At 50.5% G+C, this 4,803-nt stretch overlaps 1 pseudogene; it reads right to left on the reverse strand.

Annotated features, from left to right (window-relative positions):
- Positions 1-2,631: 2,631 nt before the first annotated feature.
- LOC144771289 (U6atac minor spliceosomal RNA) lies at positions 2,632-2,732 on the reverse strand (annotated as a pseudogene).
- Positions 2,733-4,803: the final 2,071 nt, after the last annotated feature.

Below are 4,803 nucleotides of genomic sequence, written 5' to 3' on the forward strand. Positions count from 1 at the left end.
CACTGCAGGACGGACTGTATGCAGGTGCGAGGGTCTTAATCAGCTAGAATGAAAGGGGCTTTGTTCAGTGGCGCTTGGCGCAGGCCTGTAGGAGTTTCCAGGAATTTCAGGGGGTATCAGCGCACTGGAGAAGAAGCCTGGGAACCAAGGTCAACTATAACGAGGGTCTTGAAGAGTACCATCATGGAGTTTACCGCGCAAAGCTGTACCACGTGAGGGGCGTCCCAAGGGGCGTTCTTATTGGAAATGTGATTTGGTATTAGGGAAAGCGACCCGGGAGAGAGAGTAGAGCAGATGATTTTGGGAGCCTAAGGAAGCGGATGGGTAGGCAGATAGGCTGATCAGGAGAGACCCATTATCAGAGAATAGACAAAGAGAAGTGCGTGATCTTCTTATGAAGTCACCACGGCTGACACCTAGAGGGGTAAAAGATCTTGTTAAGTAGGGATGTCACTTAGTATAGTGTAGGGACAGACTAACCTTAATTTTCTTTTCTGTAATGACTTTGAGGTTGCAACTTGTATCCATTTTGGCAACGCTTATGTTATTTGAAGTTGTACTCATTATTCTGTTTTTCAGACTCAGACTATTCAAAAAGTTCATGTTCATAGTGATACCAATTTATCTTCTGAATCTCATTTTGAGAAGTTTGTATCTTCAGTTATCTTTGACTTTATATTAAATCTTTGAAACTTAAATTTGGTCAGTGGTCATTTAGAGTGGTGTAAGTTCTTAAATTGATTGACTTATTGTTAGATTACCTTTTACTCAATGACAGGTACCAACGATTCAGTCGACTTAGTTTGGGATCTGGTAAGGTAACTAGTATCCAGAAATCCCGCGTTAAAATAGCAATACGCCGCCGGAGAGACACCAACACACGTGAGGGCATCCCGGCCAGCGCAGCATACATAAGAGGAGATTGACTCATCTCCCCGCGGGGAGACGCGCGGAGCGAGGGAACCGCTGGGTCGAGGTGAGCACTTAATAGCAGTCTGAGCACCAGCCCAGAACCCATCCTCCCTCGTTAGCTAGACCAACGTAAGATCCCGCAGGATGGTCGCTAACACCGAACGGACCCCGCGAAAACGTGGGATCCCGGAGCGGGCACGCACGGCGAACATGCGGGCCCCCTCAAGACGTGAAACCTACCTCCCCCCACACGCATGGCGCACGAACCTGCCTAAACTACACGTGCTCATCAAGGAGGAAAAAGTGACCTCCCCTTCTACAACTGTGGCCGTGTCTTGGGCTTACCCTGTCCCCAGTCCGCCTCGAAATAGTGTCTGCATACCTTCAGATGGTGCACAATGACGTTCGCAGGGAACGGGGGCCTGTTACCGAGTGACCGCGGGCGAGGCGCCTATGCCGTCCCAGGCGACACTCACAGATGCCAAATGGTTGAGTGGCCTGTGTGACTGCACTGCCTGCAGGGACAGAAAGGCAAAGGCTACCCTAAGCGCGGGCAGTGGCAATCGCCATCTGTCCTCCGTTTGATGCAGAAAACACCTATACTTGCGCTTTATGACACCTGCAAACATGTCACGTTTCCTCCTGTGATGTACCGCTTGCTACCTCTTGTACTTTGTACACGCACGGTAGACACTTGTGCCTCCTGCCTCGCAGGATGTAAAGCCGGCGACCCGACTCGGACCTGCTTCCCCAGCGCCAGGGCAGGCAGCTCTTGCCGGTAAGCCATGCCATTACATGATGCAACATACCTATTGTAATTAGTTCACATGTAATATTCGCATGTATCAGATCTGTCCTCTTCTGAAGCGCTCAGACCCCGTCAGGTAAGGTCCGCACTTCCTAAGCACGCATAACTACAAATGGAATGACCCTCGCGACCCCTGCCGCTTCGGGGACGGGGGCGATACAAAAGGGGATGATGGACGGAGCGTTTGAGCAAATCAAACACTCACCCCCAGTCAACTGATCTGGGTTTAATCCATCACCATTCTTTAGCTCACTCGGCCACCCCAGTTCAGACATGGCTATATGCAAATCAGTCTGACCCTATGCCTCATGGGAACAGTCCAGCCCGAACTGCCAAGCCATGTCTTCCCTGGACCGGAAACAAGCATCCTGGGACCGGTTTCGGATTCATAATCCTCATCAGCCAGGCTATCTTGAATCCAGTGGCCAAGTCAGCAAGGGACTCACGTCTGAGCATACCCTGCCACACTTAGGGCGAACAAAGCTATACAAAAGGGGATGATGGACGGAGCGTTTGAGCAAATCAAACACTCACCCCCAGTCAACTGATCTGGGTTTAATCCATTCCCATTCTTTAGCTCACTCGGCCACCCCAGTTCAGACATGGCTATATGCAAATCAGTCTGACCCTATGCCTCATGGGAACAGTCCAGCCCGAACTGCCAAGCCATGTATTCCCTGGACCGGAAACAAGCATCCTGGGACCGGTTTCGGATTCATAATCCTCATCAGCCAGGCTATCTTGAATCCAGTGGCCAAGTGAGCAAGGGACTCATGTCTGAGCCTACCCTGCCACACTTAGGGCGAACAAAGCGATACAAAAGGGGAGGGGAGGGGGGGCCACCGGCGCCACGGCTGCTCAGGTCTGCCCCGGGACTTTCTGTTGCCCTGCCCTGAACATAGAAGCGTGGTGAGAAAACATGGTTAGACGCCACAAAGTAAACCGTATATGTGTTGTAAAGGCCACTAGGACCTCTTCCATCCTTGTCAAGGGGAGTGCTAACCTTCTCTCCGAGTGCGAAGGTAACCCCTACACATATACAACTGAGAAAACCTGAGCGTGTTCGTGCCGGCCAAACCAGAGCCATGTTTTGGAGTTAATTCTAGTATCGGCATAAAAGGGGGGGAGGCAAGACTCATCTTGTCCTGTGGTTAGGGTTCACTGATTAAAGCCACGTTCTCAGTAGGCCACATGTGTGCGGATCTGGCGTCAATCTCGTACTTCTACACCTCACTGCTAATTGCTGTAATGGGACCAAACCCGGCATTGGCTCCTCATATAGTAAAACCTACGACCCCCCCACCGGAGAGCTCGGCCGCAGCTCGCCAGCTGGTACAGAACCCACGGCCCTGAGACTGCCGGGGGCCTCTACCTGGCTCAAGTGGGGGTGGGGGGGTGGCGGTCCCCTATTTTGGCGGTCAGGCCACGGCAGTGGAGTGCAAGCCCCCGATAGCGACCGCGACACCCGCCCCACGCAGAGTCATCGGGAAAGGTGGGGCGTGGGGCTACGGTGATCAATCCCCGGGCCATGGCCTGTGGATGAACGATAGGCTTAATTTCCTATCCCGGTCCCTGCGGCTGGCCCACGCACGCCCAACACTATAGGCCGTGGCCCGCCACCTCACCTGCGCTGCCCACCCGATGCCCCCAGATGGTGGAAACGGGAGGAGGCAGCCACATGCTTCAGGCTCCTCCGGACCGGGAATGCCGCCGCTGTGTGCGGCCGGGAGAATAACCCCTACTCGCCGTCCCAGGTGCCAAAACATCGGCCCCCAACTGGCCACGGCCATGGCATGCCACTGGGGGGTGCTATACCTATATGTCCATGTGCCTTACTCACATAGCATGGGGCCCAGGGACAACGACATTACACCCATGAGATCCTTTTTAATAGTAGTATTAGAAGAGGCAAATACTGTAATTTTAAAAACTTGGGCCCAGATTTACTAAAGTGTGCTGAAGTTTGGCACTGAACTAGTGCAACATAAAGACCCGCAAACTAGCCTCAATCAATTTTTGTGCACAAAAAAAGCTTTCATTTGTTGTTTCTGTGAGCCCACAAATATTCAGGCCATGTACCACTAATGAGATTACTATATCTGTGTATGAGACAGGTGGCAATGCGCTGCGGAAGGAGGGCGACAACAACACAGGCCCCAGCACTGATACACCCTCGCAGGATGGACGGGTAAGGACCCAGGCGATCAAACCGAACTTCTTCACGTGTAAATCCCACAAACAGGACTACAAAATGTGCGGGTGAGACCCTAAGAAACATTTTCATGTCTATCCTGCTGGACATGAACATACGTAAACTATACAAACCAAGTTTAACAATGTCTGTGTGAGACACTAAAAAACATTTCTACGTCCATGCTACCAGGCAGGAGCAGTATTCTGCCTGGCATGAACATGCGTAAACTATACAAACAGAGCTACGCAATGCGCTGGTGTGACACTAAGGAACATTTCTGTGTCCATTCTGCTGGACATGAACATGCATAAACTATACAAACAGAGCCACACAGTATGTGGCTGACACATTAAGACACATTTTTAACTGCTGGACATGAACATGCGTCAGCTATACAAAAAGAGGCACACAATGTGTGGGTGACACACTAAGGAACACTTCTATGTCTATCCTGCTGGACATGAACATATGTAAACTACATAAACAGAGCTACGCAATGCGCTGGTGTGACACTAAGAAACATTTCTATGTCTATCCTGCTTGGCATGAACGTGTATACTATACAAATAGAGCTACACAATGTGCGGGTGTGACACTAAGAAACATTTCTATGTCCATTTTACTGGACAGGAACATGCCTAAACTATACAAACAGAGCAACACGATGTGTGGGTCACACACTAAGAAACATTTCTATGTCTATCCTGCTGAACATGAACATGCATAAACTATACAAACAGAGCTACACAATGTGTGGGTGTGACACTAGGAAACATTTATATGGCCATCCTGCTGGACGTGATCATGTGAAAGTTACAACAAAGTCAATAATGAAAATAATGTAACAAGGTGGGTCACGTGCTCACACGCGTGCAGGTCTCTGCAGATG

This window comes from Lissotriton helveticus, chromosome 7 (assembly GCF_964261635.1).
Source record: "Lissotriton helveticus chromosome 7, aLisHel1.1, whole genome shotgun sequence".
NCBI classification, from domain to species: domain Eukaryota; kingdom Metazoa; phylum Chordata; class Amphibia; order Caudata; family Salamandridae; genus Lissotriton; species Lissotriton helveticus.